Below are 24,121 nucleotides of genomic sequence, written 5' to 3' on the forward strand. Positions count from 1 at the left end.
ATCCGCTGGGGACTCCTTTCCTCAAGTGTAAGCCTGGCTATTGAGTTTTGATTGGTTATCTAACGGTAGAGTTGGAGAAGTGATCTTGCAATCAGGGTCATCCTTTCCTCACTGGCTGTTAAAACACTTTCAACCCTAAGAGCTAGTAGAAACCAGAAGAAAGCACCCTAGATCCTAACCAAGAAAACACCCTTCCCATCAGCACACTAAAACCAGTGAATTCAATACACGTCATTATTATACCTGGGGTCATTTGTAATCTGTGTGACTGTGCTTCATTTGACTTATCAACAGATTCTAATACTTCTTTCATTGCTTTCTACACTGTGATATAAATAAACTTTACAAACAAAAGCTTTGTCATCTGTAATAAATCATGCATCATTGTACAGCTTCAGACATAAACAATGCTTCCTTTTTTTTAATTTAAATTTTCCAAAATCGCAGTGTAAGTAGCAGTCTGTCTGTCTGGCTGCGCAAGTGTACACAGGCAACATAAATGCATGCAGGCTGAGGAACCTAGACAGCAAAAGATTAAGATCTATATGAATGGGGAATGAAGCACTCACTATGCAGAAGATAATTTCATTTGAAGTGCAAGAAATAGCTTCCTGCTGCCTGGCTGACTAAGCGCGCAGAGTAGTGCTGCAGCGTGAGAACAAGAAGCTTCAGCCTTTAATTGTTGGGTTGTGGTGAACTTGCTGGCTTTAGCCAGACAGGGTGGTGGGGAAGCTAGAATGAGTCACATTGGGCTCACTGGTAAGGAGTCAGCCAGGGGTTTCTTCACTCAAATGTCAGGCACTAACTCCCACTGGAAGTCTGTATGTTTAAATGTTGAGCAAACAGCACAACCAGGATCTGCTCTGATGGACCCCCAGGGGAGAATCACCTGGGAACAATCACTCAGTGCGTCAGCTCATCCAAGAAAATGAACAGTTAGCAAAGTATCAGACAGTGATGGATCCTTATCCAGCATGCCACCAGCTAGGGCTAGGGGATAAAGTTAGATGCAAAATTATAGGAGTGAAAAGATCAAAAAGAAGACCCACATGTTTTATTCTCTCCAACTCATGCATTGACAGTCTTAGTTATGTTGCAGTGGTGAAGAAAAATTACAGAGAGGAAAGAGCCATCATTCCCAGACGTGATAAGTATTTGCAGCACCACATTCAGAGCTATGTTGGTAGGGGGTCTGTTTCTTCAGCTATGGCTGATACATAATTTGTAGACCTGGCTAGGATTGAGGGGAAAATGTACAAGGAAGGCTTTATATCCTTTATATCATCCTGCATTGTGTTTGGCCTTGTGTACAAATCCATTTGCAAATGGACTGCAGATCAGAACTCAGAGACCGTCTTTAACCTTAAAAACTGTTCCTCGTGTACCTTAATTTCCCTTTCTGATGCACACTGGTCTCCAGGGTTATGAGGAGGAGCTGAGTAAAAGCTGTAGAATTGTTCAATCAGCCATGATTGTACCAAATGGTGGAGCAGGCTCAAGACACTGAACATCTCCTATGTTTCATGCAAAATGTTTAATTTCTTTTCTTAGTTTATTATATTAGCTTACATAGTGACTACTTGGTTTTTAAAGTTGTCTATTATAGGTACCTGGTGCTATGCTTAGAGAGAACTTGTATTTAGAAAGCAACTTTCAATATTGGCTGGCAAACTTACCCTTACATATGCAACAAAAGCAAAAGTTACTGGAAAAGCTCAGCAGGCCTGGCAGCATCCATGAAGAAAAATCAGGGCCAACACTTTAGGTCCAGTGACCCATCCTTGGAAACTGTTCTGTTTTTGCTCCTGATTTACAGCGTCCACGGTTCTTTTGGTTTTTATTTACCTTTACATAGGCTTGGGTACGGTTGAGTTTTATTCCCATGAGAGAGTAAGGTAGAACAAAGTTAAGGTTCCCTGAGTAATGAGGTAGAGTGTAGAATGAAGCGAAAAAAAAACATATACAGTGCACATATTAGGTTGTTGATACAAATGAAAGTTCAGAGGAAAGTTAAAAAAAGAGAAAGAATCAAAACGACAGTATGACAAAAGACTGGTAGCTAATATAAAAAGAAATCCAAAATTCTTATAAAGGTGTAAAAAAGTAAACGTTTGGTAATAAGAGGAGTGGGGCTGATTTAATACACAAAAAAGGATCTGTGCATAGAGGCACAGAGTATAACTGTCATACACAATGAAAATTTGCAGTTATCTTTACCATGGAAAAAGATGCTTCCAAAGTAATTGTAAAAGAGAAAGTTCAGACAGTGGATCATCTAAAGAAGATAAAAACAAGGTATTAGAAAGGTTACTGTATTTAAAGTTTGTAAGCCGTTGGGAGCTGATGAGATGCAAAGGCAAAAATTACACAAACAATAATCTCCCGATCCTTCTTAGATGTAGGGTGATGCCAGAGGATTGAAGAACTGCAAATGTTACACTTCTGTTAAAAAAAAGAATAAGTCCAGCCACTACTAATGTGGTTATGAATTTGGCGATATAAAAGCTTTTAGCAATGGCAAATTGGGACAAGTTTAATAGTCACTTGGCAAATGTAGATTGATTAAGGATAACAGCAAGGACTTGTTAATAGTAATCCTCATTTTACTAAATTGATTAAGCACTGTAGTGGGATAACAAAGAAATGAATAACATACGTGGGGTTAATTTGGTCTACATGGAATTCCAAAAGTGCCAAACAACAAGCTTGTAAGCAAAAATAGTTCTCATGCATAAAACACTGGCAGCATAAATATGAAGTTTATTGAGTGATATAAAGCAGGGAATGCTATGAATGATTATTTATTGGGCTACAACATGATATAAGTAGGCTTGCTCAAAGAACAGTTAAATGAGATGTGGATTTTTTGCTTGATACTGATTACCTGGACGTGAAAATGCGGGGCACAATTTGAAAATTTGTGGATGACATAAAAGCCATAAGCATTGTGAACAGGGTAGAGATATGATCTCAGCTGATGATATTACAGGACTGTACTAGATAAGTTCAAAATAAAACCTGGCTTAATAGGCTTTAAACTTGCAATTTGGTTAACATAGTGATCAATTACTGAACATGTTCACGTGAAACTGCCAATATACTTTTAATAAAAGAACATATGTTTATTTCACAAAATAGAAACAAAACAAAGCTATTTGTGTAAAACAGCACAAATATAGATTCAGTTCTTTTGCAGACAATATCCTTTGCAGACACTCAACTCAATGAAATATCAGCCCAACTCGTCACTCTAAAGTTTCTCACCCAACTGGTAAGTTCAAAAGGATGTCTGTTTGATGACTTTCTACACATTCCTGGTTCATCATAAATTGTACCCAATTCTTGGCACACGTGCTAATACCTGTGAAGATATTAGAGAGGCTGCTAAAGGATTCAAGAGAATAGTTCCAGGGAAGAGGAATTTGAATCAGGTGGATTGATTGGAGAAAAAAAGGGCTGTTCTCATTAGAAAGAATGAATTAAGAGACATGATAGAGGTGTTCAAAACCATGAGGGCAATGGGCAGAGTAGTTGGGGAGAAACTGTTTTCAATTGAAGAAGCAAAATAGTAAGTGATGGAGAACCTCAGGAGGTCTGGCAGCATCTGCACACTTAACACTTCAAGTCCATTGACCCTTCATCAGACTGAAAATGATTGGGAATTGGTGATATTGATGCTAATGGCAGGGTTGGGCAGGGGGTGAGGGGGATGTAGAAGAAGGGTCAAAGACACTGATTTAAGGCGATTAGCAATGGAACCAAAGGTAACGTAAGGAAAACTATTCTCATGAAGCAAGTGAGTAGGATTGGGAATTGACTCCTTGTGACTGTGGAGGCAGCAATTTCAATTATGGCTCTCAAAAGGGAATTAGATTGTTATCTAAAGAGAAAATATTTGCAGGAAAAGGTGAGTAAGTTGCTGTTGCAGTAAACTGGGACAGATGCAAGAGACCGAGTGGTGGAGATTATATGAGACTATCCAAAGAACTCCTTTGCTCTTCTTATTAATGATCTGGGTTATTTTACATCCACTAGGTCTCGGTTTTATATCTAATCTGTCAAAATACATATTTGTGTCAGAGATAATGGGAACTGCAGATGCTGGAGAATTCCAAGATAATAAAATGTGAGGCTGGATGAACACAGCAGGCCAAGCAGCATCTCAGGAGCACAAAAGCTGACGTTTCGGGCCTAGACCCTTCATCAGAGAGCTTTCATTGATGTGTGGTTGTAGGGGGACAAAGGTGAGCCCCTTGCTAAGGACTGACCGTACGTCCTCAGTCAGTGGGAGGTCTGGGGGGATGGTGAAGATGCGGCAGGGCTCAGTGTGGCTGTCTCCTCTGGGGTTGCTGGCTCTCTGATGAAGGGTCTAGGCCCGAAACATCAGCGTTTGTGCTCCTGAGATGCTGCTTGGCCTGCTGTGTTCATCCAGCCTCACATTTTATTATCTACATATTTGTGTGTTTGGTTCATACTGGACCGAAGTGCCATCTGTGTGAATACATTGGAAAGGCTTTACAGTCTGGCATAATTTATCCTTCCAAATTCAAAGAATTGCTCCCATGAAGCAGAGTAGAGTGTTTTTTTCCCCAAGTTCTTTTCATTCTGTCCACTCAGTAACTGCTACATGATGAAAGTTGTATTTTACTTAAATTTAGAGCAGGTAGAACGGAAATGAACATTGATTTGGCCCCAGCAAAATTTGAAAAATGCCCTTAGGTAAACGCTTTGAATATTGTCTCTGGATTACCATTCCTCACGTGGTCTTCGAGGTCAACCAAAAATCTGCTACTCGTACATTTACTCACAACAAATCTCATTCATCTGTTACTCCTCTAAGCACAGCCAACATTGGCTCCCAGTTAAGAGATGTCTCAAGTACAAAATTTTCATGATTGTTTTCAGGTACCTGTATTTTTTTTTCAACCCTCCCATCTCTAATCTCCTCTCTTAGATATCCGTGTCCTTTTAATTCTGCCTATTTGCATATGCCCAATTATAGTTGCCCTGTTCTGTTGTTCATACTTTCAGCTGCTAAGACCCTAAGTTCTCTGCTTACATCTTTCAACCTCATTTTTGCCTTTCAGAACACAACTAAAAACCTACATCTTTGACCAAACCTATAGTCATGTTGTTACAAATGCAAGACTCTGCAAGACAGTTATGAATATTAGGGTCAGAAATAGCAGGAACGGCCGATGCTGGAGCCGGAGATAACAAGGTGTAGAGCTGGATGAACACAGCAGGCCAGGCAGCATCAGAGGAGCAAGAAGGCTGACGTTTCGGGCCGAGACCCTTCTTCAGAAAATGTCCACTTATGTATATTAGGGTGTTATATTTATCATAAGAAAGAGAAGAATAGAACTATGTAGAATGTTCTGGAAAGGCGTTAGTGAGGTCATGCTATTTCTGCTTAGAGACAGTCCGGTTGACATGGGGAAAGAAACTCAGAAGAAACCAATTGAAATATCAAGTGACAACTTTCATACATGGTACAGCTACATTTTGAGACAGAGGAAAAAAACAACTCCTGCTGTGAAGAGTACGGAAGAATTGTTTTTTGTGTTAAAAATCAAGGCAGCATGCTCATGAGATTTCAGGCATAGTTGGAGATGAAGGGGATACAATCAGAAGGACTTTATGAGGGTTAGTGAACGAGGACTCGTTAAGATGGCCCTTACTGGTGAAGTTTGAATCTGCAAGACTCAGGCTAATTAGAACGACTGTCGAAGGGAGTCAAAGGCTTTGAGCCAGCATGGCAGGGAGTAATGAGCATTCTGAGAGCTAGGGATCACTTTAGACTTGTTCTTGTAATGCTGCACGTATGTCTGAAGAGCATACAGGTGCTATATGAAGGCAAGTTATTGTAACATTTTATACGGATGCACATTAAGTTTTCGGGCTGATAGAGGAACCATTGGAATGAAATGGCTGAATCATACGAGGCAATATGATTTAATTCCCCTCCTTCAAACATGTCAGGAATGATGTTATCTTGAACATTTTGTGTACAGTATGATCCTGTGAGTATGAGTGTGTCCGGCTGTTGCTTAACTGGTTTGGGAAACAACTCTTTCAGTTTCAGCATTTATTGCTTACTTTATAGCGACAATACATTTCTTTATGAGCCAATCCCAGCCCTAAGAAGTCAGTCAACTGTGCCTAATCAAGAGAGTCAATGGTTGTACACTATTAAAAACAAAGACATTTAAAGTTGCCAGAATAGTAAATCTAAGATTTGGGAGGAATTTAGAAAACAGCCAAGGATTATCAGGAATCTGATAAAGGAAGGGAATATGAAATATAATATGGAAGTAACTGGCAAAAAACAAAACAATGGACTGTAAAAGCCTCTTCAGGTGCAGAAAAAGAGCACTTTAGGTGCGATAAATGTAGGATCAATACAGGCAAAGCTGGGAGAACTTATAATGGGAGGTAAAGAAATGGCAGAGAAACTAAATGATTCTGTTGGGTCAGCCTTCACTGAGGAAGATACAAGAGAAGTCCCAGAACTAAACATCCAAGAGACAAGGGAAGAATAGGAAATGAGGGAAATTAGTAATTATTGGAAGGTTTTGTTAGACAAATTAATGGGACTGAGTGCTGATAAGTCCCTGAAACCAATGTTCCCTCAAGACTGCACAGTTACATGTGTGCATAGCCACTATAAAGTAATACGCACAGTAATCAACATTAGCTTTTTATTTCAAAAAATGCTTTTTTCATAAAAAATCTCTACATACATACATACATAGTCACTAAATCAGTCCAGTTCTCTACAGTAGCATATGACGAAACAAACAATCATTAGAGTTTGACTCTATCCAATAAACAAACCCAATACATTTGTTACTTGAACAAAACTGTACTTATATGCATTCCAGGCACTGGGTGGTCTGATAAGTGAACAGACCCCCATTTACCTTCGGCAGGAAGACTTCCCCACTGCACCTTGGCAGCACTACCTCAAGCTGTAGTGCATTCCTCAGCACATTGTCCTGGACTTTGGAATGTGCCAGTCTGTGAGAGCCAGTCGGGGTCAACACTTTGTTCTGGAAGTCCAACAAAGTTCAAGCAGACCAAAGAATATCTTTCACCGAGTTGATGGTTCTGCAGGCATGGTCAATGTTTGCCTCAATGTGTGTCCCAGGGAACAGACTGGAGAGAACAGGGTCCTGCATCACGGAGCTGCTTGGGATGAAACGCAACAAAAACTGCTGCATCTGTCTCCAGATGTACTTTGCAAAGGCACAAGCCAGCAAGAGATGTGCGACAGTCTCAACTAACCCCCCCGCCCGCCCTGGCTCCTTTGAGGGCAGTGTGCCATAGCTCAGGCTGACTCGGTGTACATGAAGAGTCTCACAGGTAGTCCCCTTCTCATCAGCAGCCAAGCGATGTCTTGGTGTTTGTTGGAAAGCTCTGGTAATAAGGCATTCTGCCAGATGATATTGACAGTCTGCTAGGGAACAGGATCCACCCCCTCCTTTTCCAACAGGGTCTTGAGGATACAACGTGCTGACCATTTCCTAATGGACTTGTGGTGAAAGGTGCTTTACTTTGCAAACTTCTCTATGAAAGACAGGTGATACTGAACTTGGAACATTCCATGGTAGTGAGGCCAACCCCATCCTTTGAAACACCAGGGATAAGTAGAACCTCAGTACACTTGATGTTTGCATACTGAGGGTCTACGCACAGTTGGTGCAGCTGCACACAAACGTGGCCATCAGCATGAGGGCAGTGTTGGGCAGATTCTTCCCCCTCCTGTGAACCTCCAGATGAAGTGGAAGATGGTTCAGGTGACTGCAACGGCACAGTTTCAGGGAATGGTCCAGGTCTGTGCCATGCCCAACAACAGGCACCTGATGACCTCACTTTTACCCCCAATGCAGAGGGAGCGGGGATCCTAAAAGATCAGTTTCTGCTTCACCTTGGCAATATGTTTCCCCCAAGATTTTGCACATGCCCCGACCTCTCTGAACCGTATTCTCAGCATTTTCAGAGATATTTATCCTGATAAAAAAAGGGAATAAGGGATCTATTGGCCCAGTTCCCAAAGAACATTGCCTCATTCTTGTCTCAATGTACCTGGGGCTTCCAAGGCCAGTTCAAACTCTTAGCCTGTTCACGGACAGCAGATCCAAGCAGAAAATGTCAACATTGCCCATGTACAGGGAGACTTTGACCTGCAGGCCTCCGCTGCCTGGAATAATCCCCCCTCTCAGGCCCTCATCCTTCCTGATGGATTCAGCAAAAGGCTCTATATAACACACAAACAAAGCAGGAGAGTGTGGGCAGCCCTACTGGATTCCAGATCTGATTGGGAAGCTTTCTGATTCCCGCATGTTGATTGAGACATCGCTAACATTGTTGGTGTAGAGCAGTCGGATCCAATTGCAGATTCGCTTCCCAAAACCCATTCTGGAGAGGACATCTCATGGAGGTGTGTGATATCCTGTCGAAGGCCTTCTCCTGGTCCAGGCTGATGAGGCAGGTGTCCAATCCCTGTCCTGCAGGTAGGCAATTGTATCCCTGAGGAGCATGATGCTCTCAGAGATTGCCCTGCCTGGTACAGCACAGGTTTGGTTGGGTTGAATCACCAATCCAGGAGCAGACCTGGCCCAATTAGCAATGACCTTAGACAGGATTTTGTAGTCTGCATTCAGCAATGAGATTTGTCTCCAATTTCTAAATTCCTCCCTCTTTCCTTCCGCTTGTGCATAAGGATGTTAATACCTTTCCTCACGGACTCACACGTGATGCCTGCCAGAAGCATATTTTCATATACCTCCAGCAGGTCCTGGTCAATCAAGTCACACAGAGCCAAATACAACCTGAACGGTAAGTTGTTATTTCCCGGAGTTATATTCTTTTCTAAGGATTCGAGGGCCTTGGTCAGCTCATCCAGAGATAAGGGCTGACCCAGCCTGTCCTGTGTGCTGCCGGAGACTTCCATGATAGAGGACTGGACTGACTGGGAGGCCACACTGTCTGTGGGCATTGTGCCATGTAGAGCGGCACAAAAGGATTTGCCGATCCTCAGCATGTCAGACTGAGATGACAGTGCTGAGGTTTATCCAGCTTCTTCCTGCAGGCTGCTGGGCACAGACCTCTCTCTGTGTGCCTTCTGGAAGAAGAAACATGAGCATGTCTCATCCTGCTCCATGGAGGGGACCCTGGACTGGAAGATTATCTTGGAGGCGTCCAAGACAAAGAGCAAGCCTTGCTGGCTGTTTGTCTCCTGGAGGTCCTCCACGAAATCAATCCCATCATCTGCAGCTGTAGTGGGTTCTGCATGCTTTTCTAGAGTTTGCAGAATTTCCCCTGCCTCTCTCTTGTCTTCTGAATAACTTTGAGGATAAGGAACCTCTTGATGTTCCACTTGACAGTTTCCTACCAAGCTGAGAGAGACTCAAAGAGGAGCTTCACGGTTCTCCAGCTTCTGTAATCCCTTTAGAGTTCCTCAATATATTCACGTTCATCTTCCATGTTCCCCTGCAGGCCGGCTGGCCATCTTCTGGGTGGCAGTTCACCAGGATTGGAACGTAGCAAATATCACCCACTATTTGAAAAGGAAGGGAGAGTGAAAACAGGGAAGTACAGACATCAGCAGGACGGAACATGCTAGAATCTATTTTAAACATATGATAAATTGACCCTTGGAGAAGAATGTTCCATATTGCATTTGAAATGTTTCAATGAGTGGTTTTCACCATGCCCATTCTGGTACGTTTGAGACCGAATTCCTTACATGCAAAAATCTGCTCTTTCTATCAGTAATTATATAAGTGGGGTTTGGATATTTTCTCAGCGGATTACACAGCAGAAGATGAACCTTTGTAAAGATCACTTTTACTTTTTGGGCTGTGGACTTACAAATGGCGAAAAGTACAGGTTTTGATCAAGGGATGATGGAAAAATGTGGTTTTAAACCAACTGGAGTTACCAGAACCCATAGCATGTTTTATCTCCAGGTTGGCCTTGTTCAAGCAGTGGGGCAGCTGCCAGACACTTCGGGTAGATGTTCAAGACAGTTTTGTCCAGTGGCAGACTTTTGATTGCTTGTGTGTGTGTGTGTGTGTGTGTGTGTGTGTGTGTGTGTGTGTGTGTGTGTGTGTGTGTGTGTGTGTGTGTGTGTGTGTGTGTGTGTGTGCGTGCATGTGTGTGTATACATGTGCATGTGTGTGTATGTACATGCATACGTATAAGTATGTCTGTTAGTTTGTCTGCTTGTGTGTGCATGCATGTGTACATGTACGCAAATGTCTGTGTGTGTGCGCACGCATTGGTGTATGTGTGTGTCTATCTTTTGTGTACATGTATGTATGTGCATCTGTATGTGTGCATGCATGCATGCTTGTGTGTATACGTGTGTGTGTGTGTGGGTGTGGGTGTGTGTGTGTATGTGTTGATTGGTTCCTGGGCAGAAAGTTTAGACATTACATCACAAACATTCAACCTTTGACAGAGAAAGCTTTTTCTTCTCTCACTCCTTTCTGTGAGTGGAGAGGCAAAAGAAAATCCTGAGTAGCACTCTCTGTCTCTGCAAATTCTCTTCTTGCGAGGACAAAGTGAAAAAAAAAACTACCTTCAGAGTCGCTGAAAGGATGAATCCTGAACCAGTGAATGAAACGTTGAGAATTGGGTGTTCCTCACAAAGTTGAAAAGAGAATTGAAGGAAAATATCCCACTGATGAGAACCCAGACTGTTGCCAGAACTGTGCTGCGCTAACTTTGTTTTGTTTCTTCCCCACACGTAATATTTATGGATTCATCATGCCTTTGTGCGCCTGTTTATTTATGTATGAGAATTTCCTAGAAATGTAGAGCGAAGTTATCGAGAGGAATTTTTACATGTTTTCTGCATTCAGTTAAAAACAAGCATTTCGCAATAATCAGCTGTTTTTATGTTTAGTACCAAAACCTGGTGAGTGTTTTCTTTTATAAGATAACAAAGTGTGGAGCTGGATGAACACAGCAGGCCAAGCAGCATCTCAAGAGCACAAAAGCTGACGTTTCGGGCCTAGACCCTTCATCAGAGTGTTTTCTTTTAACCTGAGTTTGTCAGTTAAGTAAATTGGGGACTTCAGATTGTTTGTTTAAATCGTTTCACACTTGTGGTGACTTTGGCAATAGTGGGGTTTGATTTCGAGTTCACTACTCAAGTGAACCATGACACTTCCAGCATAGTTACCTCTGGAGCCATATTTACAGCCCAGCTGCAAACCAGGACGAGCCCTCATACATGGGGCCTTGACCTTAAGAATAGAAGATGTGACCCAGAAGAAAGAATAACCAGTTCCCCACATTGTGGATAAGGTCCTGGAGGATTTGGTGGATAGGGTGACGGAGAGGATGAAAGACTTTTCCCCAACAGACTGCCATGCCACCAGACCAAGCCACTCTGCATGCAGAATGCAGTCTGTCTTCTGGGTGAAAAGGAACATTCAGTGTAGAAAGAAGATCAATGATCTTCTGCAACTGTTAAATGCCATCATCTTCTCCCTGTTCTCTCTCACACATAGGACCCCTACCCTCTCTAACTCTGCCACTGCATATGCATTTCACCAAGGCTCATGGACTATAACCCTCGATATTAATGCTTCATATCCACTCAACAACTCTCAACCACCTCATCATTCCTAACTGCCCGCAGTACATCTTACTCACTCACTAGAGACCTCTCATCACCTGTCCTGCTTATGCATCACCATTAACTGCTCTTGCATCCACTTCTGTCATCCCCAGTCCCTCCTTTTGTCTCCTATCAGAAATAATTGGTCCATAACTGTGCTGAGAGATCCAGGAGCAGCACTGGAAGGAGGGGATAGTGGATATTGGGCTCCTCACTGGCCAGAGCAGAGCAGCATTGCTTACAGAGAGATGGAGAGACTTCAATGGCCAACCAAGCCAGAGAGCTCTATTGTGCTGTGCTGCTCACCTATTAGCACTCAATCTTAATCTGCACAAGCTTCACCATTGGTTCCAAGGCCCTACCATTAATTGTGTAAGTCCTGCCCTGATTTCACATTTATCTATATTAAACACTATCTGCCCCTCCATGATTCTTTAGCATTCTCTACCCCAGGATAATATGGAAGCTCAGTCGTTGAGTACATTTACAGTAGAGGTTGACAGGCATACTAGTGTGTACAGATCACAACTTGTGACTAACCAGCAGAAGAGCCAAGGAATACTCACATTTCGTCAGTCCAGGATTTACAACAATTGTGCCCAGACACGCTTGATGCCATCAGAAATTCAAAGGTGATGTTTTATTGCGCCTCAGGGAAGATGCAATTCAATCGATTAACCCTCCAAGAAAATACAGTATTCACATAGAAAACAAAGCAAACTGGATACTATGGAATGGGGTGGCATTATTCATCATGTGCATCACCTCACAAACTGGTGAGGTTCAATTATATGAATACTGTACCAGGCCGGCAAAATAGGGCATGTTTAGATCAGGGATGTGTAAAGGTCTTCCTAAAGAGATGCCCACACAGGTTCCAATGCTAGAAAAGTTGAGTTCCAAATTCATTGGAGCTAAGTTCTTTTGCAAGCTAGAATAACAATTATGGATATTTTTAAAAGTTCACTTAGTTAAAAAATCTTGAAAGTAAGTAGCTTCAGAACACCATTTGGATGAAATTGTTTCTAGGGATTACCTTTCTGTTCATTTGTTTGTCAAAATCTATACCATTATATGGATAGAATTGCAGAAAATGCATGGAAAATGTCAAAAATGATATTGTGGTAGGTTATGAAACCAAGGAAGAGCATAATTGAAACCATTGCTTACTAATGCCAGTAACTCACCACAAAGGACTCATTTTTGACAGCAAGAAGTGGCAGATGAATGTAAATCAAATCATTTTTAGTTATGTTCCTGTTGCAGACTCCAATCCAAGCAAGACAAAGTCAAAGATGTCACAGGTAAGTGCCTACCCACAAGAAATCCTATAGTGATACCTTGAATTCTTCAACTTCCTGACATTTTGAACTTTTCTGAAAAAGCACTGTCACTGAGAGACCTCCTAGATCTAGATCTACTCTAAATATGGTAAGAGAACCATGAACAAATGTTCGAGTCTCTCTAGTAAGCCTAGAAATCGAACCTTGGCAGTGAGAGCTAAGAGCGTACAAGTTGGCAAACCAATTGCATTCAAATCCAAAACCGATCTCAATCATCATCTAATTCCTCCAACATTGACCACAAAGCACTTGCTTCCATACTTTGGATCAGAAGATTCCACACCTATCTATTCAATCAGCAGCTCACTGATCACAAGCCACTGAAAATGATTTGGCACAAACCGTTGACAATTGGCCACTCCAACAAAAAACCCCTAGTGAAAATACTGGGTATAACTTAACATCTGTTGCAGAAATGGTACCAAAATGACCCACTTAGATACACTGAGCAGGTTGCCAGCTGAGTAAGGATACAGATGTTCCATGGTTTTTACAAATAGACAGCAAAATGGATTCAAAATTGATTATTTTGGGCAGCATAATTAGGACCAATGTTAGTCAAAAATAACTAATGATTAAGATACAGTTGAATGTTATCATAGAAGGCAAAAGAAGGATAAGGGCAGCAGATACATGGGATTACCATCAACAGCAAGTTCCCCTTTGAGCCACTCACTATCTTGACTTGCAAATATATCACCGTTCCTTTAGTGTCACTGGAACTCCCTCACTAGTGGCATTGTGGGTCTATCTATACCAGGTGGACTGCAACAGTTCAAGCAAGTAGCTCATCACTACCTTCTCAAGGTCAGCCAGGGACTGGCAGTAAATGCTGACCCTGCCAATGAAACTCAGTCCCATTAATGAATTTTTAAAAACTGGCAGGTGGCCAACAGTGACATCAAAACTTCAGTGAGGATGTGTGAAGCATGACTCCAGATATGTCCCAGATCAAATGGTGTCTTTGAGCTAATGGTATGCAACTTTAAATCACGTATCCTCTGGTTCATAAAGCAAGTGAGAATGATCTTACCAGCTGTCTAATTTCTCCGAGATACTGGATTGACGCCTTGTCGGATGAGGGTGGCTCATGACTGCCCTGCAGGTGCAGACCTACCTCAGCTCAATGCAGGATTAAAGGACTGAAGCATACTCACCATATTTGGAATTTGGAATGTGCAGAGATTTCCAAAGTGCTCAGTCACCCCAGGTCTAACAAAATCATGACATCCAGTTGAGCCATGCTGAGGGGGAGCAGAAACCAGCTAAGTGTACAACACACCAACTACACACAATGGACTCAAAAGGATAGACTCAGACAATGATAGCACCTTGCAGTTTTAGGATAACAGTCGGCATAGTGATAACGTGTCTGAAGACTGAGAACAACAAAAGGCAAAATCTTTATCTCCAGAAAGTTAGACTGTAACAACATCTTGAACAGTTTTCAAACCACTAAAACTATTCATAATTCCCCAAGACTGTGTAGTCAAATTTTACAATCCTAATCTCTGTTTAAACAACATTGCTATTGTCCAATGCTGATATACTATAACTTGTAGTGTGTGAGATTTATCCTTCAAAACAAAGGGGATGCTGTATGATCACTTTAAGAGCAGTGTTGATGTAAGTGTTCAATACACAGAGGGGCAAAGAGTCCTCATGTGACCAGAGGCCACACAGCCTCTCTGCATTGCAGCACTCTAGACCAGGGATGTGTTCAGCAATTACTTCGTACTGTGTGCTTTACTTTTCTCAATCAATAGACCCACGAGATCTTCAAGTAAATGGAATCCATGTGCCTTGGATGAGTAACATAGCAATAGCACATTGAATTATTACAGGTTTATGCTGTTCTCCTGGAATTCAAGGCTGTAAGTCAGACTGCTGCTTCACTGCAGCTTCAAGAGAGTGCTGGACTGTTGGAGGTGCCATCTTTCAAGCAAGATATTACTAATTTGTCTGATCTTTCAAGTGGATCTCATGGCAATGCTTAAAGAAGGTTAAGTGAGTTCACCTGATGTGCTGGCAATGTATCCACACCATTAATGAAACACAGATTATCTGGTAATGTATTTAAGTGTTGATTCATCAGGTTTTGTTCCATGGAAATTTACTACTGTTCCTTCCTACATTACAACAGTGATTACATTTCAGAAAAATTTCATTGATGCAAAACACTTTAGACCATTTATTAAAAGTACAATTTTTTAATTTCCTTTTCCTTTAGAGCCTGAGAGAAATCTTCTCTCTAACACTGCTTCACAAGAATGTAAATCAACATGCATTAGCTTTACCAGCAGCCCAACAGATATTTCTAGTGCATTATTTTTAAATATATTACCACTTCAATCTTCAACCAAAGTTTTTCTTATGTTTTCTTTGTATTTCAATGTAAATCACAATGCAGAAACTGGCTGTTTTGTCAAATCAGTCCATTTTCAGACCTATGGGGAAATAATTTCGAACATATACATATATCAATGAAAAGCTTAAAAATCCATATACTAGATAATCCAGAATAAATTATTTTGAATGCAGTTTAGGGTTCTCAAAAAATCTTTGTATGTTGTATTTCTGTTTTGAATGCTGCTGCTCTCTTGAATGAGATATGCGAATCTGATCCCACATTGTGTGTTTGATTCTTTACGTCCTCAGAGCCACTGCGAGATGGGCAATAAATGAAAACAAGGTGCTTCACACATTACACAAAAAATTAGTCATGAGTTGGCATTAATACATTTCCTTGGCAAAATCATCAGCTTTCTCTGTGTGCTGTACAGTCTGTTATGATGAGCAACAAATGTTACCCAGTTGGGTTTGTTTCCTGTTGAAGTATTCAAAGAGCTTCTCAAGAATCCGATGCTGAGATAATTTCATGAAAGCTTTTGTAAATGAACCAAACCACAAGGAACTGTGGACTTGGTTACGATTTTAGGAAACCAGCTGTGGAAAAGCTGTTTTCTCCAATCAGACCAGATGGTACTCTCCAGGCCAGACCAGCCAGCAAGTACAGAAACAGGTTAACAAAGGAAAGCTTTATATTATCGGTATGAATGGAGCCTGGTCGTAGGGGTTAGGGTCAGTGCTTACAGGTGCAGGCCACACAAGATTCACAGAACAGGGATCAGACAAACACCGTTCTGTACACCGCAGCTGGATTTAAAGAACAAAAGCCCAGGAAGTAAAAGCTTTGTTGACAATACAACCTCAGGTGCTTTAAGCTGCATCATGTGTGAAATTGGATTGTCTGAAATTGCCTTTATTTTCATGAAATTGTAACAGGTAAGTGCGTTTTGTCCTTCTGGAAAATATTAATGGAAACAAAATGCAAATTTGGTCATCCAGTTCACCCATATTTGGCAGAATTGAATTTTTGCTCTTTCCCAAATTTGATCCTTAATTAAAACAGCAATCCACAAATTATCTGCCAAGAATTCAAGAACAGTACGCCTTCACTTTAGGCAGAATTAAATACCAAAATGACAAATAAAATAAAGTTGAAATGTTTTTTTGGAACTCCACTGTGGGACGTAATAATTTCCAATCACAGCAGCATGATGTTGTGTTCCCCAGGCAGTTCTGAATATGAACAAAACCCTTGTGATTACAATGATAGAGGAAGAGGACAGGGTTGGGGCATTTGTCAGCAGCTGGAAACCTGGAAACACAGATTTTAATGATAGAATCTCATTGGAATTTTTAAACTCCAATTCTTGCCATGCAGCCAACCAGTTTACAGTCAGACCAGATGCCTGGAAGGAAAGGTTACAGTACAAGGCAGCAGTGGGGGTACTGTCCCTGGCAGTGGGGTAAACTGAGGGTTAGTTGATGGAGGTGAACTTGGAGTATGGTGGAGAGGAAAGAGGGAAAAATGTCCGGGAGATGATATTTGGAGACTGTCGAATGAGGTGTCAGGCGAAGGGGAGAAATCACAGTGGAGCAATTGAGAGGGTTTGAATGACTGCAAGGTGTATCTGGAGCTGAAAAGTTGAGGGAAACATGAAAGATTTGTTGGAGAAGTCACAAGGCTCACCTCTCCCTGGCTCACAAGCAGGTGCTGAAAATACACTTACCTGTTGGATCCAGCAACTCCTATTTCCTTTAAGGTTTTGGAGTAGATCCATAGCTTGGGTTGTGGGTTGAGGTTGGTTGGCTCGCTGAGCTGTTTTGTTGTTCCGCAGACGTTTCGTTACCGTGCTGGGCAACATCCTCAATGCAGCCTCCGATGATGGCTACAAAAAGACATTGCCAATACTCACTCATCTCGACAAGGAGAACCACGTCTTCAAATGGGACAACACCAAGATCCTGGGACAGTCTAGGCAGAGACAAGCATGAGAATTCCTGGAAGCATGTCACTCCACGAAGCAAGCTATTAATAACCACATTGAACTCAACCCCATATACATCCCACTATGGACGAAACCCGGAAGTGAGGCAATCCATCGCAACGGACCCCAGAGTTTAAAAACCGGGCGAGAAAACACACCGACGCTTCATCAGAGGCTGCACTGAGGATGTTACCAAGCACAGTAACGAAACATCTGTGGAACAACAAACCAGCTCGGTGAGCCAACTAACCTCAATCTCCTATTTCCTTTTAACTGCTGGCTTTCCAAAGGCCCAGGAAACATGACTCCACAGCCAAAAAATCCAAATTACTGACAAAATCTGAGGCACAGATCCTCACATGCAGAGTATATTTGCTGATTTTGTCTCCAGAGTGGATTATGTAGCTGTCCCCAAATCTGCCTCAGTTCAATATGACATCGGTGCATTTGCAGCTGGTTGGGGTTGAGTTTCTCATTTCCATCAACTTAACCGTAGTCAGTAAAGATCAATGAAGTTGCGAGTTAAGGGAAGGTAGGTCTTAATATGGAATATGTACAGCATAAGACTATGTCAACTGCCAAGCATTAGACTAGGTAGATGCTTGTTACATCCAGACTAATGCCAATAACTAGCTTCTCACAATTTTGGTTGAATGTGAGTACTCAAATTCTCCCCGTTATATTGTTATAAAATGGCATTAATTTCTTTGGCGTTGTTCACAGATGAGGAAGTGGTAGATGCAGGTACAATTACAGCATTTCAAAGACATTTGGACAAGCACATGAATAAGGAAGGTTTAGAGGGATAGTCTCTACATTTTTCCCAACCACTAATGCTTCTGCTTTCTCCTTTCAGTATTTGGATTCCATTCTCGACATCTCCATCATATTTTCTCTCACTTTGAAATCAATATTAGAGTCAGAGTTGAAAACGTAGGCGAGGAAGTTTAAATTCAGAGTCAACCCCTCGCCTCCCTCCCCACCGAGGAGCATTGGAAGTATATCTGGTTCTGGCATTCTATCATTGTGCTTGAGATGGTTTGGAATGACACTAAACCTTTCGAGATGCTGGTAAAGATGCACATTGCAAGTCATAAAGGTCTTAATCCTGGAAATTTACAGTGAGGCCAGAAATGTCTTTGCAGATTCACATCATCTATTGTTGTTTCTGTGTTGCATGAAAATTGAAACAGCAGAGGTTGGAACATGGGGAAGGCCAATGAACTCTATGATACACAGTCTGAATTTTCCTCCTTTATTCATTCACAGGATGAGGGTGTCGCTAGGTAGGCTGCATTTATTGCCCATCCCTAATTGTGCAGAGGGCAGTTAAGAGTCAACCACATTGCTGTGGGTCCGGAGTCACATGTAGGCCAGACCAGGTAAGGATGACAGTTTCCTTCCTGAAAGAACATTAGATCCAGATGGGTTTTTTTTCCCAACAATTGACAATGGATGCACAGTCATCATTAGATTTTTAAACCCATATATTTATGGAATTCAAATTCTACCATCTGCCATGGCTGGATTCGAACCTGGGTCCCCAGAACATTATCTGGGTCCCTGGATTAACACAACTAGGCCATCGCCTCCCCATATCTGTTTTGGAATTCATTACTTAAACAGGCTAATTAGCTAGAATTATACTGCAGGCGTGTATCATGATATGATTCACATTGTATCCTCAGTCCAGAAAGAAATAGCAAGCTTAACATCTGCAGTCGCTGCTGCTCTGAATAAATCATATTAGAAGGTGTCCAGATCAGTTTCAACTCTTTGGAGAGGAAAAAGTGAAGTTTCCTGAGAAGAATGCAAAGGTTTGTGAAGCTGCAAAGGTTTCTACTGACAAGTATCTAAATTCTGCTCCAAACTGGCATCTATGGTTTTCTCACAGGGCAAAATCATTCATGCCATAGGCCCCAAAGAAAGGCATGTGCAAAGTTTCACGGATGGAAGATAAGCTGGGCCTTTCCAAGCAGCTGTTTTGTTGCCAATAACAGAGATGTTGCCAGTAATTACTGGGAAACACCTGGTTGCTATTCATTTCAGTGAGCAGCCATACTACACTGCTGGCCATGAGTTAATGTGAGCAAATATCTTTGGGGGTGGTTGGCCAAGTGTCTGCTGGCAGTCCTATCTAATGTGTGCTTCCTGTGGGTGGGGATCCCATCCATCAACTCTGACTCAACACATTTTCAGAAGTTTTTTTGATGAAGACCAACAGAAGGGATTCATTATGAAAATCAGAACAAATCAAAGCTTAAGTAAGTGGAGTTTGAGACATGGCTTAAGACAGAAGCAAAGACTAAAGGTAAAGGAATTTTTCAAAAAAAAATTGACAATATGAACCGTTATGATTTATGTTGGAATTTCTTTTGCTTTCCATTTATCTAAGTATGTGTGCATAAAAGAATTGATATCAAAAGCAATATTGTCGAAGTTTGCACCTGATACCATTTCGCAGAGCACAGTAATGTCTGGGAGTGATGGATCGGGATACTAACAGTTCAGCAAAGTGCGAACGTAAGTAACGGATGGAGTTCAATGCAATACAGAATATTTTGCAGTAAAAAGCAACAAAATGCAGCATTTATCTATACTCAGAATATCCAACCAGTAGGTTGTGTGTGTAAATGTGCTCCACAGTAATGAGAAATCCTCACAACTCTGCATAATCCTATACAATGCATTCACCAGCTTAATACTAACATCACCCTCTAATATGTGAATGTATTGATCCTAAGATGATAATGTTTTGAACAGAGTGTTGAACAGAAAGCTCAACTTCTGGGGTACAAAGAGCTGAATTTTATGTGGCCTTTGGGAACAGCCCCCTAGTCATTCATGTATCCATTTGAGAACCTCTCCACCCTCTGCCAGCATTTTACCAACAGGGGAGGATATACGGGGGCTGTTATATAAGGCAGCACAGTTAGATGGTTGTTTTTGACCAGTGCAGTCTCAGTGGGCTGAAGGGTCTTTTTCTGTGCTGTAGACCACTCTGACTCTCATCCTGAAAGGGTTTCCTGACATTGCAAAATAAGATTTGCCAATCAGAATAGAAAGAACTTTCCTGGGAGCAGCAAACAATTGCTGATCTAGCTATCCATGCCACCAGGTGCTTTATTCTTAGGTTAGACCTACTTGTGTCATAGGACACACCATAGGCACAATATAACTAGCGACTCAGTGATATGCAATAAGCATTTCCCTTTTAATTGAGACAAAGCCTATCTTCAGCCTGAGGTATCAAGTGGGCAACGTTACTCACCATGGTATCCATGGCACAACGAATACCAGCAAGAATTGCTGACAATGAACCTACCAAAGTAAAGAGTTATCATTTTAATCTAAGTTTTCACCAGAGAATATCCCAGTTTTGGGAAAAGAGTCCCCGTTTAAATCCACATTGTTTTAAATGTTTTAAAGGCTGTTGGTCCCAATACCAGAAAGGACAAAATGTTTCGAATAATAAACTAAAATCAACCCTACTCAACAAAGACATTGATCAGAGTCGAGAGGTATGAGCTGGAAAGGCACAGCTGATGAGACAGCATCCAAGGAGCAGATAAGTTAATGTTTCGGGCTGAAACCCTTCACATGTCCTGACAAAGGATTTTGGCCAAAAACGTTGACTTACCTGCTGCTCAGATGCTGTCTGACTGTGCGTTTCCAGCTCACACCTATAGGCTCTAACTTCCAGCATCTGTAGTCCTTATTTACTCTGAGACATTGATCACCTTATCACCAGTTCCAAAGTGGTTAGAAAGACAATGACATCAACTGGTTTAAACTCATAAGGAACCCAAAGATCCCATCATAAGGGAGATCACACAAACATAGTATAATGTTCAAGATCAGGAGTTCTCATTGTCCTGCAATACCAGCCAAACGAGGGGCAGTATACACATTCAAACAAAGCTTTCTGCATAGGGCAACAATCAAAGCAATTTTTGTTTCTTTCTTCTCCATCTAGGTCAGAGAGAAAACTGTGTAATGGGAGCAGTTGCAGAAAGGAAGGGATCAAACCATGGAAAATGGTAGAAACAAACACAAAGTGCACCATTCCACAAGATTGGTTCATCAGAGCAGCATCTGTCTCAACAACCAGGACTGAAGGATGTCACATACCCCAAGGAACAGGTACAGCCTGAGGGACTTTGACCAGAGGAGACACAGGCCGGCAGCCAGGGTCAACAGGGTGAACGTTTCATCCATTGTTTGCAGAAAATATTTAACCCACCTTCAAGTGGAGTGATCATCCTGACCAGACCTAGGCCAATTTTGGAAGTTTAACAATCATGAATAAGTGAACCCAAAGTGTTTTAGTCCAATGAAGCCCAGGGGGAAGTAACCTATTTTGTCATTAATCATACTAGAAAATTTAGCATCGATTGTGCCACATTGAGACTATCTGTATATTTTAAACACAGTTATTACTCAAAATCTGAATCCTGTGTCAGGTGCATTATTCATCGTTCTTTAGTATGATTCATAAAGGAACACCCGGCCCAGACACATGTAAATAAGTGAGTCTGGCCATGACATGTAGTGCTGAATGACCCTCACATGATCAGAGACACCCTACATATGGTATCCCAGCTGGTTTCTGGCAGAAACTTAAATTGACAAAATTCTTGCAGCGCTGACATACAGCACTCTAAAATTATAATAGAAATGGCCACCTGAAGATTTCATTTACATGCCGTGGCAGGGGAGGGGCTTTGCTGGATAGGGATGTTCTGGAAGTAAATGCTGGCAACTGTTCAGCAGGCACTGTGCAGGACAGAGGAGCTCTCCTTTTGGGCACAAGTTGGCCTACAAAGGGGCACCTGAAGGGAATGGTCACCCTGTGACCCCTCATTTACACCTGGTGGGACTGGCCTGACTAGCCTCAGTGTCCCCAGACTCCACTTACTTGGCTGTGTGGGGCTATATAGGTGCAGCCCCAGCGAGGGATACTGCTCTCCTGGTGGAGTCGGTGATCTGATAATGTTCGTCAGTATCGGGGGTAGGTGGCCACCCTTACCATGACTTTACAGTAGCCTGTAAAATGTTATCCGGGTCCTACTACCTGCTAAAACAGTTTTGACCCATGCCCTGCCGAGCATCAACAAACTCCTACCTAATTTGGTTACAGAGGTGAGAATTCTACCACCTGAGAAATATCCAGCCCTTGAAGTCCAAATTTATTTATATTTGATCATAAGTTAGTGTTTATAGTGATAATGAATGGTTGAACTTTGGCATTATCTTATTACAACAGAAAACATCAATAGGTTATTTTGATGGCAGTGAAGATGGACTATCAATACTCAAATTGCATCATTCGATTGAGGTATTTATGGATTAGAAGTTGGTTTTAAAATGGTCACTGCTGACTTAAAATGGCTGCTGTGAACACTTTACTAAGCCCAGGCAATCCACGAGGAATATGAAATCAGCTGCATTGAAATTACTATTTTAATCAAGGACTCAGTGAGGCACTAAGAAGTTTGCAACTCTTGTTTAACTTGTGCTTACATGATTAATTTGTGTGTTGAGAGATGAGAGGTTGCCTGGAATGCGACAATGGCACAGACACCAGAGTTCACAAAGAAATAAGAATATCAACAGCAGCTTTTGAACAAACAGAAAAGACTGATAACAGCAAGGATACTGGAAGCTCTTGTTTCTCTCTGTCCACTTCAAACTCAGAAACCCGTTCTGGTGAAAAGGCAACTTGGAAAAATATCACTGTTCATTGAGAACTCAAAGTAAAAATTTGAAAACTTTGCCACTGTAAAAGAAACAGGATAAATACTTGATTCAGGTCGGAAAAACCCAGCAGGTCAGACAGCATCTGAAGAGCAGGTCAGTCATTGTTTAGGGCTGAAACCCTTCATCAGGACTAGTTGGCTGACTAGTTTTAATTTATTTGTGATAGCTATGTGGTAAAAAAGAAAAAAAAAACTGCTGTGACTGATGGAGAGGGATTTAAACAGATGTCAGCCCCGCCTCACCTGTTCGTAATGGGATATAACAGCCTATCAAAGAAATGGAAGATTTTGAGGTGAGTGAATATGGATGCTATCAAATCAATAACAAAGAGAAAGAAAATCACTAGGAAAACAAATGCAGACAGCGGAAGATCTGTTTTTACATCAACATCTTTTAAGATAAAGGTGTTAATATTTTGTGAGTGACTGGAGACAGAGAACAAAAGTAGTGAGAGCTTCACAATTTTCTGAAGAAGGGCCTAGTCAGCCTTCCTGCTCCTCTGATGCTGCTTGGCCTGCTGTGTTCAACCAGCTCTACATCTTGTTATCTTGAAGCAACACAATAAATTAGTTTAAAAATAATGTGAATAGTATTTAAAAAGGAAGAACATGAAAGCCAATGGGGGTACTGGCAACAGTCTGCAAACTAGGTTTATATGCTTACACCAGAAAGAAAGTGGTTATGGGAACTGGAACAATCGGTTGAATGGCCTATTTTTATGTTGTATTTTCTATAACATGTGGTTTTATTGTAAATTGCAAGAAGGCAACAGCTGTCACTGGTTCCCACATGAGAATTCATTGAATCATAAAACAAATTGGTAAAATTTTACTGCAAAACACACAGTATATCCCATCAAGTCTGAAATGATCATATGATCAATTTATTATAAATAAGAAAACGAAGCAGGGAGAGATAAGGAAAATAGATTTTATGCAGTGAGTTGAAATACATTTCCTGAATGAGTAATTGAAACAGATTTTGCAACAGCATTCAAAACATACTGGTACTTGAAAAGCAAAATCTAAGTGATGGACCATAGACCAAAA

The 24,121-nt window shown here is 41.5% G+C and overlaps 1 long non-coding RNA gene across 1 annotated transcript in view; it reads left to right on the forward strand.

The window, feature by feature from the left end:
* The window catches only part of LOC125451410 (uncharacterized), a 114,190-nt gene extending 90,537 nt beyond the window's left edge, over nucleotides 1–23,653 (forward strand). The window contains exons 2-3 of the long non-coding RNA XR_007247292.2: nucleotides 12,902–12,939; nucleotides 21,289–23,653. This is a non-coding gene — a long non-coding RNA (uncharacterized LOC125451410). The remainder of the gene's footprint in view (nucleotides 1–12,901; nucleotides 12,940–21,288) is intronic.
* Nucleotides 23,654–24,121: the final 468 nt, after the last annotated feature.

This window comes from Stegostoma tigrinum, chromosome 5 (genome assembly GCF_030684315.1).
Source record: "Stegostoma tigrinum isolate sSteTig4 chromosome 5, sSteTig4.hap1, whole genome shotgun sequence".
NCBI lineage: Eukaryota > Metazoa > Chordata > Chondrichthyes > Orectolobiformes > Stegostomatidae > Stegostoma > Stegostoma tigrinum.